This window comes from Achroia grisella, unplaced genomic scaffold (assembly GCF_030625045.1).
Source record: "Achroia grisella isolate CSIRO2021 unplaced genomic scaffold, CSIRO_AGI_Agris_v1 utg515, whole genome shotgun sequence".
Lineage (NCBI taxonomy): Eukaryota > Metazoa > Arthropoda > Insecta > Lepidoptera > Pyralidae > Achroia > Achroia grisella.
The window spans coordinates 1,117,698-1,144,183 of NW_026712908.1; the positions used below are offsets into that span (position 1 = coordinate 1,117,698).

Sequence of the window (26,486 nt, forward strand, 5' to 3'; positions counted from 1 at the left end):
GTGATCTTTGCAAGTTCCCTCTTAGTCTAGCTCTAACTATGGACACGACCGAATTCGAAAGCACAATGTCGCTAAGATTTCAATTCTGATATATAGAACATTTACTTTGTATTAAATATTATCATATGTACTAGGTACCTAGATCGGAAATGTAAATAATTTATTTCAGTTACAAGATTTCTTTTTCATTATTGTATAAATGAAAAAATAAATACAACTATTAAAGAATACGATAAGATATGGAGGAGTTCATAATTAGAGTATCAGTATTTAAGACAATCTTAAATAAAGAAAACCTAGAGCTTTAATTAGTAGTTGATAACGACTGAGTAAGAAAGCTTATCTATGAATGATTTCATGGCAAATAGAGAACAGAAAATTCAAGATGGATTGACGACATGCGTACGACGACAAAAAACATCCAAATACCAAATTAATAAACAACAGGTTATAAGGTAATCTTAATCCCCTAGATTAAGATTACCTTATAACCTGGATTAGTCGGCACTAACAAGTGCCGACTAATCCAGAGACTCAAGGGTAGTCACCCAAGGAGGAGAAATCGACGCAAAGAGAGTCGGCTCCCGCCTGCACGAAGGATGAATATGACCTGTAGTCAGTCACAGGTACACAGCCGTATTTTGTGCTGTAATTTGAAAAAGCTTCATGTTTATCAATTAACCATAGAATCATTAGATATCATATTGATAATTTTTACAAGCAACATAAAAAATAAAATATTACGCCAAGAAAAAGGTCACATTGTAAAAGTGTATTACATGAATTGGGATTAATTCGCACTGCAACGGTGGAATGTAAAGGTTAATTAAAATATTTGTAACATTGTTAATTTGTAGTGCGTCATTCATTACTTTACTGATAATAAGTAAGCGGACCAACAGTAGGTAGTGAGTGCAGGTGACTCGTGATGCTTTAATGCATAGCTTCATTATCGATACGATTCCGATCTCGCTGTTCCGATGACGAAACACTCGACAAATATGATGCATCGGTATGATGCGCGATAACCACGCTGAATCGTTTAGAGCAAACCCTTGCTGCTACCAAACAAATGATAAGCGAAAATACTTTTTAATTACTATGAAATAAGCACCATAATAATTCTGCAATGAAAGGTGTAGTGGCACAAATTATTGTTGTTTTTGTGGAACTATCGCAATTATTATTAATGTAGGAAAATCAATGAGGGCTCATTTTGTAGATTGCCTGTCTGTTCATGTAGATAAATGATTGGCTATTTTAGTAATGGTGATATAGATATCTATTTAATGTACATTAAACTTAATATCATTTAAATATTTAGAAGAGATCGTCTTCTTAAAAGGATAACAACCCTTTAACGTAAAAGGGTTGTTATGATATAGACCTTTTAAATGAAGTACTCACAATTTATTTGTTACAGATGTGTAAACTATCTGTATTAAAATGTCATGTTTGAATTCTTCTGTCGTACATATTAGGTATACTATGGAAACGTATTTTTAACGGGCTACTCTAATGCTGCTGGCCTTTACAGCTTCACCGGACGATAGGGGCGAGTGCAGATGGCACTCCAAACTCGCGGAAAGGCTTATGGAGCGGCTGAAGGCCAACTCCTGCCTGACGGATACGACTTTAGTTTGAAGGCACCGCTAGGGGTTCGGACCTCGGCTCAGGCCGTCGTAATTTCGGTTCCCGTTTGAATTGGACGGAGGAGCGATTGGAGGGGACTATGGGGGTTTCCATAGTCCCCTCCGATCGAGAGCCGAGAATCATTTTACAAGTACGAGATTTATAACTTAGGGCGCTAAGATATTTCCATCCTCGTACAAATTTGTAAGATATGTTACCTACACAAATTTGTAATAGTTTGATAATGTACGAGGTTAGAGAGCAAAATTCAATCGTATATTGATTTATTATTATTAGATTTTATCAGCATATTATTTCTTCTAAATATGTATATCTCTAAGGATAAATGTTTTAAATTGGCTACCCTACTTACAACAGAAGCTGAAAATATTATATAGCTGTATCTGAACATTATTGTTAAATATAAATAAAAATATCCCTAATATTATGAAGTCCCAAATGATTAAAAAGCATAATTTTAGACTAAATATATATGTAGATGCATAAATTCTTCATCCTTGCATAAATAGACAATCCTAAATATTGAACTGCATTATTTTCAGAATTACTATGAATTACTGTCATAGTAATAAGTAATTGATTAAAAAATGATAATACATACTAATATTTACATAAGACAATAGGCTTAATATTTTTTATTTGTATGTAAATAAATCTCTTACAATGTAAAGATCAATGATCAAACTACTTGGTTAAAATTTAGAAGATCATCTTGTCTTTATATAACTAGAATTCCTATCGACTAGAAAGTCTTGCATGACAATGTCTACTGAAAATGGTCGGAATCAAAATGATTAACTGCAAAGTTTCATAGCTACATAGTTGCGTTTGCGGTGTCCTGTTAAAAACCGAGCTTTGGTCATAAATCGAAATCGACGACTTGTGTGTGAGGGGTCCGATCTTATTCTGTATATATTAGATACCTTTTGACGGACTCGGCGATCTAGCGGTTTAACACACTACTTACTTCCTATCGCCGCGAGTTTGATTCCTCGCAAATATTTCTATTATTGTGTACGTTTATTTGTATCGCTCTGAGTGTTTTCTGTATTTCTAAGCATGTTTTTATCCCCATCACTTAGATGAATAGCAGTCCTCCACCGTGCGTCTCTCCAGAAACTTTTTGCCGCTACATTGTGAAATTACCCTTCAGCAATGATATTTTCGAACAGATAAGATATTAATACCTTCAAGAAATGAGGTTATTCCTTCCCAAAAGCCCGGCAACGGTATTGCGGGTGCTCATGGGAGGCGGTAAACGAGCCGCAAACTCTTTTGTTATAATGCTATAAAAAAAGTTTCTGTCTTACTAGTAGTTACTAGACTAGAGACAAATATCTTGTTTATAACAAAATTATATCTAAATGTAATTGGTTAGATAGAGTACACAGCAACAAACAAGAAGCGTACGCAATACGTGCGCAAGAGCAGATTACACGACCTCCCAAGCACCAAATCGCGGTAATTAAAAACAGAATAGGCCTAGACTGATGAAATATTCTAATCAGCTAGGCGCATTGTAAAAACTGCGGTGGTGCGATGTACGATAGCAGTCGTGTCACACGGGCGCGGGACTCCGACGAGCGACGGCCGCACACGGCGCCTGCGCGCTTTGCATAACAAAGGCCGCAATTTGGAGGAAAAATGGAGGCAATCTCGAACATCTCATGAGTTGAGTCTTGTGCGCCCGCTGTTCGGTTTAGCAGTGCACGTTGCTGTGACTTATGGCATATTTATATTATTATTAGCTGTATCCGTATGAATTTTACAGCCTATGTGGGATGTATGTATGTAGCTATGTTACTGTAAATTTTAAAAAATGCGTGTAATAGTTTTTGCGTGAAAGACTAACAAACATCCATCCATACTCACAAACTATCACGTTTAAAGTACATATTAGTAAGATTTATAGTATTTGTACCGCCAACAACTTATTTCTACACTACCCATAGTTCACTGGTAGAAAATGCCATTAGGTTTTAAGTCCACCATAGGTTAATGTTTAACCTCTGTTAATATAGATGTTAAAGTGCATTCGTTAGAGTTATATATGTAAATAAATACATATTTATAGTTATTATCTGACTTCTAAAAGGAGAGGAGCATTAGTTTACGGACACGATAACTTCTTTAATTAGGTATAGATTGACTGCGTCATATTAACTTAAAATCCGCGATAAACCTGAAACCAAAAAAAATACCCCAATTAGGTACTGTTAGTTATTCCGCGTAAGTTTCATTCAGTTAATAAAAAAAAATATACAATTTGAAAGATTAATAGTGTTTGCTGGAGGAATATTAAAATAATAAATTACAATTTATTGTACACTGAATTTAAAGTGATGCCACGGAATGTTCGAGAACATGTGAAAAAATGTATGTAATGTTCCATGTGTGACGTTCCAAATCTGAATTTATTAATTTTTTTTTTAAATTTATTATATGGTTATTTGCGATCGCAAAGAAATAGAACGGTTAAATATAGATACAAAAGAAATAATAAGTAACGTATGTATTAGCTACGATGTAACCCAGTCTATGTGAGACAATACTTCAGATTTTCAAATACTAATTTAATATCCGTAAGTAAATCCGTATATTATTACAGATTATCCAGACTGGAAAGTGTTAACATTGTAAGTAGGTAGGTACATAATGCTACGCTAATGCTAGTTTGAATTGCTTTTGTGATAACAAATTAGTATAGTACATTTATGATATGGAAATATACTAGATGCTATTAATTTGATATTCTTTGGCCTCCCAGATTGTCTACAAGAAATTGTTTTTGGAGATAAGGCTGCCTTTTGCTTAAGACATTTAGGTAACGCTTTCTTTTTGAAGTATTTATCTGTGCTATTGTTTTATTTAGGTACTTATATAAAATATATTACAGTACTTACGTCATAGTAGTAGTTGAAGTTTACCCACTCGACCAAGTAAATTAGTAGATGCAACGATACCTATGTACCTACATATATACGGGTTATCAATGGTAGTATTAACATTATAATGTCAGCCATTATTCTAAGCATGTCAGCACTGATACAGATTAAAATTTGACGATATGAATCTACGTATTTGTTATTCTACGCCGGCGGTGCACGACTTGCACTTATCTAATGAATATTTTAAGCAGTTCGCAGTTTGAAGCACGAACCACCGAAAGGCGATTTCAGATGAAAACTACGAATACACTACTCTTACATTTCTTCTGTTAACGCGAATAGATTCGAGTGTCTGTTGTAAGTATACGTAGGTATTCTTGTACCCTCTACTTTAAGATATTTGAGGTTAGAAAAATTCTCTACGGCCGATTTCATTTGCGCGGAAAAATAAAATAGACAATTATATATATGTATAAATATGATCGTTAGAACTTGACTTGAATTTGAACTAGGTCAGTTAGTTATTTTTTATTCTTACATTTATTTAGGGACTTTTAGGTCAGTTAGTTATCCTGACAAATTCTCCAGGAATTAACATAATGGTTTTTAGGAAGACCCGCCTGGAGGTGAACCTTAAAAATGTTTTAACATTGCTAGCAATGAGGTCATTCGACCACATTACTAATAATACCCTTCCTCTAAAAACTCTCATATAGGTACAACCTACTGACTCTTTTGCTATTACTGCTCCCCTCTATGAGATATTTTTTCGACATACATTTTGACATTCATATATGGTTTTTCCATGCAGTTCCAAAATCAACTCAAGTGACTTCTCATTCGTCTTCGCAGGAATTTTCATGTATTATTCCTTCTTTTCTTTATTCTTTTCCGTCCTAATTTCCGATTTCATACTAAATACCCGGTTTAGTGTCTCATTTTCTCTCTCTATAGGTCATGTTTTTTCTGATACTTACACAATTATATAGTATATATCTATGTCTGTTTATTCGTTTAATAAATATAGTATCGCGTGTCTGCCACGTAACTTTTCTATATATATTAGTCCTTTCTTCCAGGTTGACTATAAGACATTGCTTATAGCGATATGACCGCCTTTTGTTATTACTTTTCTACCTACTGTTTCTCTTATTATACTTCTTCTCTGTACACGGTAAAGAGTTTATTATTATTTTTCAGTGCACTGCTCTAATAAAAATTGCTGAAGAGCAGAACTTCCACGAAGAAATGAACAACCACAATGTCACAATTTCAATATATATAGTAGTTGAACAGTTTTGTTTTAATATATTTTATTTCATATTAATTTTACAAAACGCTGACTATCTTCTTGTGGCAACTGTGGTTTGTGTTACGACTTCGAGAGTACATTCGTTTTACCATCAAACAGTATCATTCGATTATTAGTTACTTAGTAACCTTAAATGTAGTATTTTTATTAATAAATTAAATTTAAGTTAAAATCATTTGATTTTTTATGCCGTATGGTAGCTGGGTGCGACTACCGTAACCGTGCCGTACTTACTCCAAAATAAATAGGTTAAAGTAGGTAAATCTATTTACATGGACGCGATGACATACATAGTTTAGCTATACCTACCTGGTATATAGTAACTATTTGAATATTTTTCTTTATTTTCTTTAAACTGGCGTGCAAATATGTGACGATTGATGGATGTGACTTAAAACATAGCGTGCCGACACTGCCAGGGCATGTTATTTACAAAACATGTTTACATTTACTAAGCAATCTTACTTTCTATAGGTATACCTAGTACCTATAGAAAGTAAAATACATAGATAGATATATAGTATAAGTATAAGTATTATTATGAACGGGTAAAGAATAGAATACATATAACGAGGGCCTCAGTTGTCTAACGGTTTAGCATTTAGCCACCCTTACTTCTGATGGTCGCGGGTTCGATTCTTGGCACGGTACAAATAACTTACTTGTATTCATGAGTATGACTATTTGTATCGGTTGTTTTCTTAGTATACTATGTATGTATTTACGATAAAATGTATTTATATCAGATGTCTTAGTACCCATAAAACAAGCTCTGCTTAGCTCGGAACTAGGTAACGCTGTGTGAATTGTCATGAAATGTTATTATTATTATTAGAATTAATTATTTATTACCAGGTGTCCCGTGTCACAGGTTCTTCCGCTACTATAGGCACCAGTTTACCAAAAATATGTATTTGGGCTGAAAAATTGTCTATGTCACTGTAAATTCTGTCAATGTTTTGTGAAAAAAAAAATTAGATTATGTATTTTATTACATACTTAATACCAATAACAATAGCATGTAAAGTATGGTACCTACTTACTAATTTAGTATGTAATATTTTACCATACTGTATTTATTTATATTTGGTAGGTATACATATATATATATATATATATATATACATATTTCTACTCTTGTTATTTATGTCTTAAACTTATATCTCTATAACTTGATTAAGTACATATTACAACACCTATTACACCTATAACATCAGGTATACCCTATACCTGATGGAATTACACCTAGGTGTGAGTATACGAATACGCATGACAATATACAAGGTACTAACTTATCTACAGTATTTAACAAGAAAAATGAAAATTACCCATACGTTAATTAAGAACCCAAGTAGGCAGTATTATCGAACTTCATTGCCTATTGTTTGCTCATATCATATTACGTTAATTAAAAATCGTTTTCCAGTCGACGTCGGTTTCCTGCGTTGCGACACAGTCGCGTGTTTGTTTTTCATAACAATTGTCGGTTTTTACAAAATTTGCATACGGCCCCGGCGCAACAATAAGGAGAGAAGTCGCCGGGTAACATCGAGAATTAACCGGGAGTGGATTGTCGCGCATTCGAACACAATAAACAATACAAAACGAGGCCCGAGCAAAAACAAACTATTCAAACTGAGACGCAACAAGAAGAATAGGAAAATTACTTTTGTTTAAAAAATCTATTTGTTCGTGTACGTAGAGAACGCGCCTACAGTGCGTTAGGGAGGACCAATCGCGCGCGCACTGCCTCCCGCCTCCGCCACGTTGGCCAATCGCGGCGCGCGTGCTCGCCGCAAGAGCAGTTTCCTTTTTTAAAAGTTTCGCCCTCGACTTCCATCCGATTTCCCGCCTTAAGTTATGGACGGTGAAAAATGTACTGATTTATTTATTATGACACCAGTTTTTACACCGTTAAATTATGATGTTCAAAAGATGCTAGATGTTCAGACCGCTTATATTCAATTCATTGGATTTTTATTGATCCGCGCAACACTTGCTCGTTGACAACGCAAGAAAAACTGTAAGATCGTTCCGTTAGCCCTAAATGAAATGTTATGATAGGCACCTGAGTGAAGTAAAAACACACAGGGAGCAATGTAATTTGAATCATCAATACCTTTAATGCTAATTTTCTTGGAAGTAACGATATCTTATCAGTAGATGTTTCTGTTAACTTATAGGTAATTGTTTTCTTGTTATACGACAAAAATACTGTCATTACGTATTTTGTATAGTGTTCCATATTATTACCTATGTAGTGTTGTCAATAATGTTTTGTTGGTCTGGATACCGAGTTGTACCTATTGCTAAAACTGTTTTGGAAACTGGGAATAATAATTTCTTGTAAACAAAACGGTTAACTTAAGTATTTTAGATATAGGCTTTCTGAAAAGTAATATGGTCACTCAGTTTTCCTAAACTCAGTCTTCCTTATATCAGCTACCAAGATAAATAATTTATAAATTTGTTTCAGTGAAATTACAGTATAAGAGGCCTGACATCTTAATCCTCAGGAATGGAAGCCCTAAGTGGTGTTACGGGCATCACTTAAGCAGGTGGCTTGTGTGGTATTTTAATTACATAAATAAAAAATAACCTATAATTTACCGGGAAAAATAATAATGTGATCTAAATAGATATGTTGTCGCTATCTTTAAAGTAAGTAGGTACTAAAACATTGAAATATTTTATTAGTACAAGTGTCCTACTGTTATCATTATTTTTTGGTGATAGTTTATCAACACGTGTTTCTGTTTTTATTATAGAACATATTAAATTAAAAACAGAACCAGTCTAGACTTGAACTACAGTCTGATAGGACTCGAAAAAAAAATTGAGTTTACTTATTGACAAATAAAATATTTCTAGAAGTTACAGGAGCAATTAAAAAATAAAATTAATTATAATTTTAGAAGCTCTTTGCAAAACAGTTGCAATGCTATCTAAATTAAAAAAGAATATAAATTTATGTATAAATTATAAATGTTATGTTATTTCAACCAAAATAAAAAGAAACAGTTAATTTGCAACTTTCATCTACTATCGACATTCATAATCATTATCAAAATACCATGATATTATTCATATACACGAATAGATATATGATGAACGCTATCTATACAATATAAACTATGTTTTAATCGATAAAGAGCAATAAAAACACCGCGGGCTACAAATCACAACACTCAATTAAAAATCAATCAATAAATAGCAAACAAGCTATCATGAATCGATCTTTACCCAAAAACACATATCATTTGCCTAATTAGATTGGGCGTTAAATCGCCAAACAACCATTTATAATCTGTTCATTTAAAAATAAGCCCGCATAAAAAAACTCGTCAAAGATATTGTCAAGAGATACCGGCCAGTCTGTTCTCGGCCATCGTTCGAAAAAAAACAACATAAAAAAACTGACTCGAGGCGATCCGTGACTTCTATTTTTTTTTTTGTTTTATTATTTTTAATTCATATTATCGTACGGCTATCCCCTTTAATTTTGTTTTTAAGTATGGCCCACGGTATGCTGCCAGCTACATTTATGGATATTTTGAATTCCGTGCTCTGTCGCCTACCTTTACAGGGCGATTTGGTTTTATGTAAATGTGGGTGGTGGTACGTACAGGTGAGTCTCAAATAATAACGGCAGATGAATGATTGTATTAACAAATAGTTACTGTTAATACAATCTTTAAATATGCCGATATATACTACAATCAAGATTAGTAATTCGTTTTATGGAAATTGCGTAAGGTTTTACAACAAACTCCCAGAGTCTGTACACAATTTACTAGAAAAAAAAATTCAAATGTGTCATAAAATATTATCTTTGTAAAAAAGCTTATAATAAAATTGAAGAATTTATAAATAATAATAATGTTTTTGTAGAAAATATTTAACTTAAAATTCATAGCGTACAATGTTATCTGATTGAACAGAGATTAAGTACGTAGCGGTTTCCATGTTGATTGTCGCATGCCTAATCCTTGTTGTTAATTAAATATAAGTAAATCAATATTTATTTAAAAGAGCAATACACAAGTTTTATGCATTTTCTTGTGATGAATCTGCATTCCGAATAAGCGGTAGAATCAAAAAAATTTGCTTATATTCAGTTTATTTGAATAAAGATTATTTCTATTTCTATTTCTAAGCACCATTGTAACAAAATAAAAAAAATGTAAATGCTACATGATATTTTATAGTATGCGTGAATACCTGTATCACCAAATTCTGTCGTCGGGTAAATTATAAGCTATATTCTAAAAGATGAGATATGCAGTGATATTATAAATGCATGACACCTTACATTGAACAAAGAAAAATTTAATACCATACTTTAGTAATTACCTATCACAAAAATATTTATTGACATTTACTGAAAAATAGCGATGAAATCCTAGTTGTACTAGTAATTAAAATGGTTTAGTTGCAACCAAATTTTTGTGGGTATAATCAAATTCTGTTATTTTTTCAGTAATAAATACTATAAAAATAATCAATCTTCGATGAGTATGGTTTTGCTATATTTCTAGACTAACTCTATAAACTAGTTTCTCTACTAACTAATTTCGTTTTTTACTTGCCGAAGTCTAGTATGTCAATAGCCTCATGATGTGATGTCCCTGATGCTTTACGGATGCATGATCATCATATTTGCTATTCCAATTACATAAACAAATCCATTAATGCCCTTTTCTTATGAATCTATTTGTTATAAGATAAGAGACCATCATAGAGTGATGGATAATAATCACAGCATAAGAGTCATCTTAGTCCTCTGGAATGGAAACTAATAAGTGGTCACAGGTATCACAAAATAATATAATATTCATAGTGCTGCATACGAGACGGCTGTATCGTAAGTTTATTACTTAATAATCTAGGACATCTCACACTGCGCCATTTAGTTTCAAGCTAAGCAGAGCTTCTGTTATGGGCGTTAGACAACGGTTGTACATACTTCTGTACATTTTTTGTAAATCCATATACAATATTATAAAAAACACAACACCGATACAAACAGTCCTTCTCATGAATACAAATGTTTGTGCCGAGCTTGAAATCGAATCCGCGGCCATCGGAAGTAAAGTGGTGTGCTAAACCGCTAAACCACTGGTACCATCGAAACACAGTAATAGTAATTATTTCATGAGATATGATCATTTTGCACCTAATTATTTATTTTCTTTTAATCTTTAATTAAATATATCTGTATTCTCTCGTTAATACGTGATCAACCATCAACCATGATCAACAATCCACTCGCACAGCATCGAACGATCTACTCCGCCCAACACGGTACGGCAGGGCGGGCCAGCCGCCGTCATCTTGTTGCAGAAGAAATATGAAGTGAGAATTAGCTAGTATGAACAACGTATAATATCATTAAGAACTGCGGAGAATAATACTTGTTAACTAGTTTAGTCGAATCAATATTAGGTACTATTTAACATACAGGATGAAGAGAAGTTTAAAAATTTAACGCATTTTTTATTTTGAATAATTTCGAGAATGTAGACATGGGGTACTACTGTATTATGTTTATACTTCTAGGGTCCACCTATAAATGATTTTTTAAAAATATTGCTTGTAATTAATTTAAGAATGAGTAATAATAGTGAGAGAGTATTAATAAGTGTCAATAGATGCATGTATATATATGTAAATAGTTTAAATTTTACGACTATGAAATCGACGTGCATCTATTTACTTTGTGGTTTAACAATCAAACAGTACTTCACTGACGCGATATAAATTAGTAACAAAACGGGGAGAGGCTTCTTGTAAAATATTGGTAATGCAATGTTAACGAGATCTCGGTTATGTAAAGATGCAATATTTTGCATTTAATAAGGGCCGTACATAGCCAGGCGCGCGTGGCCGAAGGCGCGAGATCCACTGCTGATACTACACCACTTCGATCTCGACTCGTTCAGTATGAAATTATTGGAAAACTCGATTCGTGCTCGATGCATCTGCTCTGCGCTCAGTGCTCAGTACGGACGACTCGCCCTCGCTAATGCTCCTTGCAAACGATCCCAGAAACCGAGTAGGTTTTAAAGATAAATCTGAGAGATATCGAAAATACTTTAACTTAGTCTCGATGCATATAGTTACAGAGAACTGCCGCCTGAAAGGATAGTTGTTTTTTGATTTAATTCGCAATTGGATGGGGGATGACCCGATTTGAATGTGGAACTACGTACTGAATAATAAGGGTACAGTCCATAAATTGATAAGAGTGGTAGGTAGGTATTGAGTAGGTCTGAAGCGGAGCCCGAGACCAAGTGTGGAGGCCCGCGGGCTGGGCGGTACTCGCCACCTGTACCTTACATTTGGATACTCCAACCAAACCGATATTTCATGTGATCGGAGCCCACTGTAATTAAGTCTGAATTAAAGTTCTTTTTGTCGGCGCGTTGTTCGCGCCTAGGCGTCGTGATCATGACGATAATCGACACTTTTGTGTGATTCATTACAGTCGTATTTGTTTTAATAACATCCCATAGACAGCCAAAGAGTAATTTAATGGAAATATAAATATTATTGATCAATTTAAAATTTCTATTAATAAGATTCATTGTCACTTAATACGTTTTTATAAGTTTATCAGGAATAAATCTTTTTTTGTATTGTTTATATAAATAATGTCAACAACAAAGTCGTCTTCTGTTATTATTTACACGATTAAAATAATAAGTTATCAAAATGTATATTAAATGATAACTTAGGCATAGGTATATCAATATAACACAGACATCTCACCTGGAAAAACTGTCTATATCTGTACTTTGACGGTTATTTTGAGCGGGACAAAAAAAACCCGGTAACTTAAATGCAATTTTTAGTGTGATATGATATGTTTGTAAAATTATGGAGTAGATAAGTCACAATCCAACATTCAGATTTGTGTACTGGTGAAAACTTTGAAATTACCTTATTGTATTCCATTGTTCGATAATGTGATACAAACGGTGAATTCAAGAACATGAGAGAGGCATCGTATACAATAAACATGCTCATAAATAAATAAATAAGGCCGAATTTAATAACAAGCCCGGACTAAGTAATGGTCGCCAGGAGGCAGCGCTACATATATTACGGAGCCCTCCATTTTATAACTTTTACGCACATTTCATAGCGATGTATTAAAATGTTTAAACACTATAATTTTGGAAGACCGGTACACCGCCTTTTTTAAACGAATCAAATTCTCGAAGACGATTTAGTTATTGTTCAAAAAAAAGAAAACTGATCAAGTGATTTTGTTAATTTTATATTTTACCCATATATTTATTTTAAAATAATACTGTCAACAGGATGTGTCTCACTTCTGTGGGCTATTTTTTAACGTTATTCTATAACATATAAATATAGAAAATAAACTATCAGAAAATAAGTAAAGTTAGTTTATCAGAAATTAAGGCTTTGAATTTTGTCAAATCCGTATATTTTTCAGTAGTGGCTCACTTGACTTAAACTGGGTGTTAACTTTTGAATTTTGTGATAATATAATCTATGTCACTTTGGAATACTTTAGCTCTGTACTTATTTCAATCGGTGAAAGTATTTCTCAAATCTATAGGTACTGTGGTTCCATAGTTTAGTTTCCTCATAACAAGATCTGTTCTCTCTCTTTGTAATATTATCATTGAGTTTATTGAATTATTTATGTATTATAATTTTAGTGCAACAAAACAAAGTGTTGCGCTTATTTATCAAGAATGTTATCAGAATAATTTCACACAGTTGTGTTCATTTGGAAATACAAATTATTTTGTATACCAATTTGTATTCCTCGCACATCTGCATCGAATGTCTTTGATGAATGCATTCATCAAAAAACTCGATCGCCACTTCAATAGTGTCGATAAATTGTTGAAAAAGCATGTTGCATATTGTAAGTTCTGTCATGTCCGCGACACGCCGCTAGTGACAAAGTGTATCAAGCACAAAAAGCGCTTAATTACGTTGCTGTGAAATAAAACTCACCATTTTCTTTTGCTTGATAATTTTAATTAATACTTATTTGATTACTTATATGGTTCAGGCCGACCCTTTGCCGGTTATGGCGGTGTTACAATCATTTTAGTATGCCGTCCAGCCACTGAGGCTCTGAGGCGGCAACTTTAGCCAGAAGGACGTTGTTTTAATCATTTGTTTTCCATGTTAAAAAAGGAATTAAAGTTCCTCCCTTTTTTAAGCTTTAAGCTCATACCGATCACTTATAAAGATTCAAAGTGATAGGCATAAGTTTAAAGTTTATCGCTATTCATAGTAAAAAAACACATTCTCACACATTTTATCTAATGCACTGCTTGCGTCACAGTCACAGTATAAGTGTGAAAATGGTAAGCCATGCCCGCGGTATCATCCGCGTAAAATTTATAGCCTACGTATGTGTTATTATTACTATTATATATATATACTGATGTAAGCTATGCCATTGTAAAGTTTCATTAAAATCCATTCAGCAGTTTTTGCGTGAAAGAGTAATAAATATCCATCCGTCCATCCCCCTCATAAAATACTGCATTTACCTATAATATTAGTAAGATGAAAACTTATTTTTTTGTATGACAATAGTATATTTTTTTATTGATGGTGATTTTCTGTTTTATAGCGAAACTATACGATATGCCAATTTCCATCGTGAGGACGGTCAGGTTGACTGTCATTATACCTAATGATACTAATATTACAAACGGGAAAGTTTGTATGAATGAATGGATGGATGGATGGATGTTCGTTACTGTTTCACGCAAAAACTACTATATCTACGGATTTTGATGAAAATTGCATAATGTAGCTTATGTATTAGAATATAATGGGATATAATTTAAAAAGATATGCAAATATATTATAATATAAACGTAAATAATAATGATAAATGTCAAGTATGTATAGTGCAGACGACGTTGCGCGGGTCAGCTAGTCAGATGTAATACCTATAATATAATACCAAATCTTAAAGATTTTATCGAAACCGTTCTAGAATTAAAAATAATAAACCTTTTAGAAACCACAAAGTACCTCAATAAATCTTACAAAGAGGCAACTTTTAATTTAGTCGTCGGAAAGCAAAAATATCGCGATTTCGCTAGGATGCCAAGCGCTGTTGAATAGTTGCGTTCAAAAGCATTGCTCGGGTGCGCGTACGCACGTCGACGACTTTATCCGCCGCGTCTTTGGTCGCCGCGATCTAGATCGGCGGCGCCGGCGCGGTCGGCGATCGTATCGCAAACGCGCGCGACAATTGCTAACACCGCAACACCGCAGCATCGCAGCATCGCAGCATGGCAACACCGACAGGAACGGAGTGCACCGTCGGCGCCGGTCAACAACGCGAATTATTTAAGCGGAGCAGTGAGTGAGCAGGCGCGGCATCCGACTGAGAGACACCGCGGACCAAAGTCACACTTTATGCATTCTTGATACTAGGTCTGCAGATCGAATCGTGTGGTATGAATGGCGTTATGACTACATAGTTGCCGCCTCAGATTTTGCATTCATAAAATCTTTATTTGTTTTGTTTGTTATTGAAATTGAAATTAACTTAGGTGATTATATTATTTTGTTACTGATTGGCATGACAGCCTCGATGATACAGCGATTTAGTACACCTACTTTCAATGGTTGTATGTTATTTTTTTTTACATTTTTTCTTTTTTTGCCAACGAGCACATGTTATGTCACTGACGCCTAATGAATTACATAAATAAACGTCGTTTTCTTATTAATCTAAAATTTTTGTGTAATAAAAGGCATAACTTCTTAATCCTGTACATTAATAATCATTATTATTTTTATTATTCTAGAGGACTAAGATGTTCACTATATCCAGGACAATTCACACAGTGCCATCTAATCCCAGCATGTGTTTTGAATACTAGAAAACTGATATAAATACCTACTTAAATATATTTTTTTATTTATGCTTTCAATGTAATTACAAATAATATAATTAAATCGTATATATTTCTCTATGTTAGAATATTATTCTTCAACTGCTACACTGCTCCGACATTGCCCCTGATTTTAGGACCGTGTGTTGGTCATATTAACATGACCATATAATATGTTAGTATATATTTTGTAAGCGCATCATATCCTTTGAACCTTTTTATGGAACATCCTCAAAGACTACATATGACTAGACTAGTGACTCGAGATAACCCTTGACTGTGCACGGGACGTTCACGCACGTACCACCACGAACTGAGCCATAACGGAACGTGGAACCATGCAATTTTTACTCCGCAAATATAGGTATAACTGTATATAATAGAATTATCTTAGTACCTTACAGTTTAGTTACCTTACTAGGCCTGGCGCGTTTAGGTAGCGAACTCTGAAAAAGAGCGAGTACAATAGATGTAATGTAGGTAGGTCGCAGTGCTACAGGTCCAAGCACATGACTAGCACAAACCCCCCAATAAAAAAAATGTACCTAAACATAAATATTGCCATACATGAATATAACCGCATTTACTGAATATACTTTCTGTAATCTAATGTAAAAAACTTTAACAAAAAATTTTAACTTTATTTAAGGCTTGGACACAGACGTAAAATCCTTCAAAATATATGAAAACAATTGTTTACAAATATTTGTTATAATATTACGCAGATTAATACAAATATTGTGCTTTATGACGTAAGCTGTACATCTTATATATAAAATTCTCTTGTCACAGTTTTCGTTCCCATACTCCTCCGAAACAGCTTGACCGATTCTCATGAAATTTTGTGAGCGTATTGAGTAGGTCTGAGAATCGGCCAACATCTATTTTTCGTCCCCCTAAATGTTAGGGGTAGTCCACCCCTAATTTTTTTTTTTTATTAAAAGGCAACAACGTTTGCTGGGACAGCTAGTATTATTATAGAAAATAAAAAAATTCTTCTTATTCTTCTTTGTACATTAGAGGTGTTGCATATGACCGTATAGCATAGCGACCGCGTAAGAATATGTAATGATACCAGTATGTATCAATTTCCTACTCATACTCACGAAAGTATGTATATGTAGATAATAACACATGTCGATATATTATTTATATCCAATAAGATGTTCTAAAAATGATACTAATAGTTTGCTCAATGAATATTACAATATGGTAACTGGCTATACTAAACATTCTATTTTTAAAATATAATATTTGTTTTTATAAAGATCTAACGCACTGGACTAAAGGTACCATGGAAATATCTACAATAATTCTAATTCAACTGACATTAATTGCTTCATGTTTGCTACGAAAGGTGAATAGTATTACTAGGAACTACTAGATATGGGTACGTAGAATTAATTTGAATTAAATTGTCAGCCGAGAATCAATTAATACATTTGACGTTTTTATTACATAGCAAGTATCACTAACGTTCTATCTAAAATCATCACTATCTAAAATGCTGGAAAATGGTATCTAACTTTTGTGTATATCTTTGATGTCTTATTATCATTTTAGATTGGCAATCTAATCCAGATAATGTAGCAACACTAAATTCACTTAAGAAATGGCCAAAAAAACCGTGATCGACTTTGTAAAAAGTCGTATGCGTTCGTACATCTGTATGAGCTGTTTCATCCGCCTAGCAGCTTGTTTTATAAGGTGTGTTTTTGCTGAAGTAAGAGGCATAACATCTTTGTCCACCGGAATGCCAACACATGGGTATCACGAGTGTTACGTGATAACGTCCGTAGTACTGTAATATTATGTTATCTGTGGTAATACTGTCCATTTATACATTGCAATAACAATTACATAAAAAAAAGTTGAAGATCGTTTCAGTATTTCACAGCAGTTCTAGTATATCTACAGATATGAATGGGAAACGACATGCTTGTACAGAATATGTTGAGGATATTGGTTGCGAAAGAAGCACGAGATGGGTGTGGGACGAGCGCGGGGCGGGGCAGATGCCGTCACGTGTGCAGCATCAGATATTGGCGTGGACGCCGACGCCGGAATGTTACGTTCGCGCGCACAGACTCGCACGCAACTCGAATGCACTCCATTTAAGAGGCCTCCTTGTTAAGTCGAAATTATTTTGTTATACTTACTATGGAGGTTATAATTGGAGGTGCAGCGAGGACCATGTTTTATAGAAAGTGTTTTATATTAAAGTGGATAGATGGAAAGGGCCTCTCCCTTTCCATCCACGATCAAAAAAAGATAGATGGGTTGCGTGAAAGATTATATATATAAAAAGATAGTAAGATCAGAAATGGCGGCTTGATAGGGATTAGTGGAAGAAGAGGACATACTGTGGCGACCGTAAATAATGGGATAATGACAAGGCAATGACTATGTTTATAATTAATTTACAGCTAATGTAAAAATTATAAATAAAATACTATTTTTGATATAGATATTTGCTATATTTGTATCCATGCAGAGTATAAGATTAACATCATTATGTACTTTTTAACCACCGTAAAAAAGTAATTGCGTCATTTTTGGCGAGAATTTAACTATATTAATAATTTGAATCAATATAGATTTCTAAAATAAACATTGATTCTGTACACATAATACAAATAAGTGCATCTATTTTTATTATATCAATTTAACCATGAAATACATTTATAATAATATTCTGAGTTAAATAATAAAACCACGACTTTATAAGTAGATAATGATATATAAATATTACAAAAACTTGAAAATGTTCGACATGGATAAATTATTTTTGATTTGATTTGATTTAGCTTAAGAGGCCTCTTAAGTAGCAAATAGAGCAGATCGTGCAACACTGCAATACGTACAGAGAAACAACATTTGACTTTTATTATTATTTGACAGTGGACATTGACTTTAATTTTTATAATTTATTTTGTAAAACTTTATGTTGGGCTAAATAGAACTTATATCCAGAGCCATAAAACATTAATAAATAAAAAAAAATACCTATAGCATAGCGACTCATTTAAATGTATATTAAAATAACAGATAATGTTCTTTAACTTAATAAATTTTAAATTAAAACGACTATAGATAAGCATAAACTCATTTGTCTCACAAACCAAAATCGGACTATCTACCATAAAACGTGTTATAAGTTTTAAATTTCGAAAAAGTGTCACGACAAGCCATAGAGCTGCAGGGGGACCGCCGGGCGCGCATTCCCGCCTTTTTATCTGTCACCGAAGACGTATTTATTGCAACACTGATGCGCTGATGGCCGCGATCCTTGGGCTCCACAGATACCAGATTTGACAACGATCCTCTCAACTTTGATACCGCAACCTATTGTATCGGCTTTTGTTGTTCCTGTTTCCAGTTTTGATATTTCTTTAGCAGCAATTTCATACGTGGTAGCTTTACTTTCTTTAAATTTGATTTAAAAACATTGTTCTGTTAAATATACAAAATAATAAGCAATACTATTTTATTATAGTTTTTATTTCGCCATTGATCAGACTAATTATAAAGTGTGCATAATGTAAATTTAAAAAATATATACTATAATATACTCTCATTAAAAAACGTAAGATAACTTGTCTATTTTTCTATAATATTCTTCTAATGATACTGATAATATTCTGAATTTCTATTTACTTTAAAATTATATAGGATTCGATTGGCAAAACTGACGACTCGCATTATGGTAAAGAGTAAACTGCCCCTATAAGTACATCGCGAATAAAATCTAGGCCTAACCATTATTTCCCATCAGATGAGGTACCTACGCAAACCCATTAATAATAAATATATATATATGTATATATATACCCAGTACATGCAGTACCTTGTTCTTATTCTTCTGGACTAAAGTATAGTATATAGGTACTATGCACTGTTTTCACTGTAAATCTCATTCCTAAAGACTTAAATCTTAACATTATCATAGCTTGTTATTTTATTGGAAACCATTTGATGGCAGAAATATTTAAAGCAGAGTTGCAGGCATGCAGGCATCTGACTGCATAGTTTTCCTTTAATATCCATTTAATATAAATGTACCTACACTAATAGGTACATATTAAATATTTTACTTTCTTAAAATCTTACTTATCAATAAAATTAAGTATATCTGTTATTTGAGTCATTTGGTTTGTTTCTTCATTCTTTTTTTAATAATTGGGCTTAAAAAATGCTTGTATAATGATTGGGTTAAATGTACATTCTCACATTAGAAGTAACAATTGCAATGCAATTACAAAACTTAAACTTTTTAGTACTTACAATATCAAACTGCAACACTACCAGCCTCATAATAACTGAACCATTGCATCTCGACCGATTCAAATATGAATAAATTGCATAAATATTTATTGGCTGGCATTATGCTACTGCGCCTGGGCCACTCTCTATGGCCAAAACGAAAACAACCAAATACAACATTCTCAGGCGACATGACAGTTTTTGTAGATTGTTCTGGACTTATCTGGTTAGCGCACACCATTAGTGCCATCTTCTTTTTATTAGAGTGACAAACAGACAGACTGCTGGTATCAGAGAGAGTGGTGTTGGCCACCCAGTTTATATTGCCTCAAACTTATATGATTGAAGCAATATAAACTGAATGATAAATATGTGGAAAGATAACGACTACATAGGTATACAATGCGCCACATGATAACGTGATGTCCGTCATGCTGTTCTTCTTCTTCTTATATATATATGTAGACTATGTTTACCAATTACGAGCTGCTTAGCTGACTGCTAGCTTTTATTGCCATTACAATTACATACAAAATACAATATTTATTTCAGTAACTATAAATTTCAATTTTTTTGCAAAATATATGTATATGCTTAAGTATTTAATACAACATAAAAAATATGATGATATTTTGTTAAATGTAACTTATAATAAAATTAATATGTAAACACTGTTTTATAATGCAAGTTAACGCATTTAATACCAAAGTTTTACTGTGGTATTGAAACAATCTTAGGAAACATTATACCTTGTAGATGTAGACACCTGTAAGTTTGACAAGGTAGCAGTTTAATAGGAAATGCATCTATGATTCAGTCATATTTAAATAAAAGACAAACTGATTAAATGTGCAAAAGTAATAATAATAACAAATTATATTTCATACAAATTTTACATTTTACTAAGTATAAACTTGTATTTTAGGTACTAGTTCCCTCCTCTTATAATTTACAAATATTGGAATTACAATTTATCGAAAACATAAGAAATAGAGAATCAAAATAGGTATGAACTTAACAGACCATTGGACAAAACTGAAGGTAATATCAAATTTCAATAAAATAAAAGATATCATCTCTGCTTCTTCCTTATCTCATTAATTTGGGATCAGCGTAACATGTTTCTCTCTTCCATTCATTCCTGTTGGCAGTCATCTACTTATTTGCTCCCGTTCTTTGGATGTCATCTTTCACACAATCTATCTTTCTCTTTTTTGGCTTTCCTCTGCCCTCCTAACCACCCACATTCATATGTAATACTTTCTTTTAAATATTCTCTTCATTCCTACCTAACAAAAAACAAGATATAATTCTACAAAAACCTGAGTTTGCCAGTCGTGACTCGGATATTAGAATTTGTATTAACGATGAAACAACAACGGTGACATTCCCTATTTCGCATGTCTGCCAAGTTCAGCGCCAAGCATCATCTGAGCGGATCCTTGCTTGCAAATACGTTGCCTTGTTAGCGGAGGCAGAGTTGTTATAAATCAAAACGGTGTTCTATCCGTCCTCCGGTCCTTCAGAGCCATTGGCGTCCTGCTGTTTAACCGCACAAATTTACGAGCACCTCTGCACATACCCCAGCGTACAACACGAGATGCCGATCGTTTTCTCAGCATTATTTCAACAAAATATCGTGATTTATACAAAAGTCGGACAGTTTGCTCTCGTCCGCGACGCAAATATCCATCGTATAGTGCAATAAATATATTATGAAATGGCTTTTTGTTGAGTATATGAGAAAGTGGCGATCTATAGAGTTACGGCCGTCGGATACGCAGACAGCTACCGGACTCGTTTTTATATACGCATTACTAACATAAATAACTGATTTACACAATACTAAATTCTTATGCAATATTTATAGTTTTTGAATATGTTTACTCGCTCCACTGGCTCAATGACCCGAAGAGGATCGTAGCCTCTGCAATGATATCACGCCAATTTACTCTATCCCATACAGCCTCTTGTTTGCTACTTATGTTATAATATTTTAAAAGTAAGTACTTGGAGACCACAAGGACGTAGAGTTTTCACTCTACGGAACAAATATGAAGTCAGAGCCCGATGTAGGATACATTAGATACTTTTTATATTACATGTTACATCATGAAGAGTCGTGATGGAAGTTTCAACTAAAATCGTGCAATATTATATAATCACGGAATATAGAAACCTATGGTTTTACGAGCGAGCACAAATAAATATTCCTTTTATTCCAATTTGTCAGCTAAGCCACTCTCAGCGGCGACTTATCTCAGTATTCAGTGAGCCCCGCCAAAACAATACGGCAGTATCGTTAAAAAACGTGCTTGAATACAGCATTTATCATCGTTGATTAAATACCATTGTTTTGGTCCGGCAGACGTTGGGTCTCCGTGGCTCTTATGCTTGTTTTGCCTCTGCGCCGTATTGTAACCGGGCGGAGACAATAAGTCTGTTAAATTGGTCCCTTATAGCCGTTCCTGGCTGTATACTGTATTGTATTGGTATTTATGCACTATGTTGAACGCGTGCTCGATGGTTGCTCACGCTTGTAAATTCTTGGAGGATGTGATTCCGTGCGATTTTTGTGGTTGATACTGTGTTGCTTAGATTATTAAGTTCAGAAAAAATACTGGTTTTCAGTACAGTTTTCTTATATACAGTATCTTATATTACTTATATTTGAATTTACTATATAAAGTATATATTTAAAAAAATATGATCAAATGGAATTGGTCATCCATATTATAATAAAATGAAAGTCACATTTAACGGTAAAACGTAAGGCAATTATGTTCATTATTTATTACTTAGTTCTACAATATTTTGCCCCTCCGATCGATCACCCGTCCAATTCAAACGGAGATCGTCATTACGACGGCCTGAGCCGAGGTTCGAACCCCTAGTAACCCCCTCATACTAAAATCGTATCCGTCAGGCAGGAGTTGGCCTTCAGCCGCTCTATAAGTCCTTGCGCGGGTTTGGAATGCCATCTGCACTCGCCCTCTAACGTCCGGTGAAGCTGTAAAGGCCAGCTGAAGCCAACAGCATTAGAGTAGTCAGAAAAAAAAACAATATTTTGAATGAAACAATAGGTACATAAAATGACGTTTAGGTAAATGATAATTTCATGTAAATCTATTATTTATAGATGTTCTGTGTACGTAAATTGAATTTAATACATACCTACAATTCTCAATTACAAACCTGTTGTCTATTGACACAGTCAAGCAGGTACAAACGTACTATTCTAATGGTACGGTATGGTTTCATACAAGGAAATTTCTTTTTTATGTGAGTTAGACAGAAAACATCTTCTGCCCACGCACTTAGCGTCACGTACTGCAAATTCCGGATCGAGATTTAGTAAAGGATACACTACACACGTTCCTCAGAGTGCATTTCCTAGAAACCTGTGCCCGTATGTGTAGTGGTTACTACGTGACTACCTCGCGGCGGCGCGACTTCAATGAATCGTGAACACGCGCGTGTTTTTCCAGTTTTTCCACCAACACTAACTCTGTGCAGTGATCTATTAAATACTCAGAATATGGACGTAATAGTTTTAAGCCGGCTGCCAGTAAAGAGTTGGGCGCATTTCTGACCGGGACGACGAATTCTGGTAACTATTTTAAAAAATATAGGTAGGTACCCACAAATAAAAGTGCTAAATTGAAAGTATACCGTAACCACTTGTATTATATTTACAATATAATCTGTTCACTGCCTCCTTTTATCTTAACGACTGTAGGTACGTAATGTGTATACGGGCCTACCACAGAATCTGTTCAAATTAATTACGATCAAAATAAATAAGAGAATATAACATAATTTACGCTAAAACGTTGCTTCAAATTCATCCCCGATTACGCGACCGCAATAACAACCAATTAGAACTTGGTCCGTTCACAAAATCATAATTTTCAATTTTAATAAATCATGAGAAAAATGCGGCTCGCCATTGCGGGACCATGCCGCATCGAGACCGACACAGAAAAAGGGGAATGCTGTTGTTATAATTAAAAATGTAGTCCCGACAAATGCGAAGGTACGTGGCAGAGGAAAAACAGGAATCACTCAAGCGTCCTATAAACATGGTTAATTAATTTATTAATTTGCATCAATTAGTCGTAATACGGCGGCAGCGGTGAGTCCACGATACGCCTGCGTAGTTATTCAGACTAACTTTAGCCTAGAAGACGATCAGTATGCTATTTACGAGTACCTACGTAACATAAAAGTCAGGTTCCTGTAATTGCCGACAGTAGGCAGACTTTATGATGTCTGATATACATAGAATCTGCAGGAAAAACGAGTAGTTTTTCTTATTACAAGTCCATGTAGTGAAAGTATGCTGTTGAAATGTTAAATGGAAATATTTGCAGTGTATGATGCATGAGTGGTATAGACATTGACAAATAAAGTGCTGTCAATGGCGTTGGATAGTATGGAGGCGGGGGCCAAATTCTAAAAAATCCGTGTTCATTAATAACCGGAATGGATTGCACGTCACGCTCGAGATGTACAGATACGCTACCTGTATTAGTGATTAGGCGACCATCGACCATCGACCACTATTGATTCGGATGCAAACAAAACTTTTTAATTTGACCTACATACGAAATATTTTGGATAAGTTTGTTTTGGAATTAGATTGATTGTTACAACGTAGACAGTAGTATAAACTTATACTAGTAATCATGATTTACGATGTTCTTTAACATACATACAGCAATACGAGCAATAATAAATTGAGTTAACCATTTTAAGTTGAGTCCTTATAAATCCAAAACCTAAAATTATTTTATTTAATCTCTACTGTTTTCAACTATAGCTAATTCCTAAAAGTATTATTGCATCGTTTCATATAAAAATTGTTTTGGTGCAAGTCATGGAAGTCAGTTCGAGTACTGATTAATATAGAATTCAAATAGACTTAAATTTACACTTTTTAATAGTTATTTTTTTAATCTTCCCATTATTAGGAAAGTTCGTTACAAGAAGAACGAAATTAAATTGAAATGTGTGAATACAATCTACCAACTATCTATATATTAAATTCTTTTTTGTTTTATAAATCGGACATGCGAAGAGACTGGCTTGGCTCATACTGCCAGTCCTAAGCTATGTAAGTCGTGAATATATATATATATATCAAATATCTTTATTTAATTCAAGTTGGCATACCACAATATAAAACTGGCTATTACTCGTGATTTCCTCTGGGCGAATTTTCATACCTTCAAGATTATTTTTAGAGATAAAAAATAGCCTATTTCCATCGTGATGTAATCTATCTTCACATAAAATTTCGTTAAGATTTGTTAAGCCATTGTGCCTTATTTAGAATATTAGTATTTAGGACTTCATTAACCTTCACTAACCATTTGTCATTTCGATAACATAACAAATTTGAAACACAGTCTGTTGATATTTTCAAAAATATGCTAAGTTAAGTGGGAATTGCTAATGGTTAGTACATTATGATGATCTGTTGATTTACGTAGATCTAAGCGTTATAAATACTGGCAGGGTCTTCCTAGTGGTTATCGAACGGGCGATTAGGGCTTCAGCGTGAGGCCCCGTGCCTTCATTTATGGATCGTATACCATGTTTACCGACGCCGTTTCAGATAACGGTGTATTGATAGCTTTTAGATTAACCCCAAGAAGGTCGTCATGGTATCCGGCATTAATAAAATTAGCGCATACCTGCTGTGACAATATTTACCTTGTGAGGAGTTTATTTACATATTGTATATGAGTGTATAAGACTTTTATATGTTCCTGTTTTATTCATTCAGTTATATGTTAAGTCAGCAACTTGATAATGTAATTAGAAAATATTGTGTCGGAAGATTTTTATTTATTTTATTTTACCTACATATTATGGAAATATAGTATTTTTACGAATAATAGAAATAGCATACAAGCTGACAGCTACCTAATGGTAAGCAGTAACCATCGTCTACATATACACACATGACGTCATCATTGGACACCCATGGCTGATGAGTTGCCATTTAGGAGGACTAAGATGATTTCGTACCCTGTATCTTCCTTGCCATATCAAATCAAATCAAATCAAAATATCTTTATTCATGTAGGTCTATTACAGACTCTTTTGATATGTAAAATCTACCATCAGTTCGGAATGCTTTCGAGATGAGAAGAACCGACAAGAAACTCAGCTCGTATTCTTTTCAAATATTGTTTACAATACTACAGATTCATTTTTAAATTCTAATTTGGGAGAATAGAGTGACCACCAGCATATGCTTTTGCAATTTTATCAAAAGAAAATAGTGTAATCAGTGCTCATAACCCGATTATTTGACCTTTGGCTTGGCAGCTGAAGTATTTGAGACAGAGGTATCCAAATAGACAATTTTAGTCTACATACCTCCAAAGATGTACAAACTACCGAGGTAGACTAAAATTGCAAATCGTCTAATGCTAATAACAGGTTAAA

At 33.9% G+C, this 26,486-nt stretch overlaps 1 protein-coding gene across 1 annotated transcript in view; it reads right to left on the minus strand.

Moving 5' to 3' along the window:
* Positions 1–26,486, minus strand: part of LOC131846990 (transcription elongation factor 1 homolog) — a 380,500-nt gene that overhangs the window by 225,494 nt on the left and 128,520 nt on the right. The gene's annotated exons all lie outside the window — the stretch shown is intronic.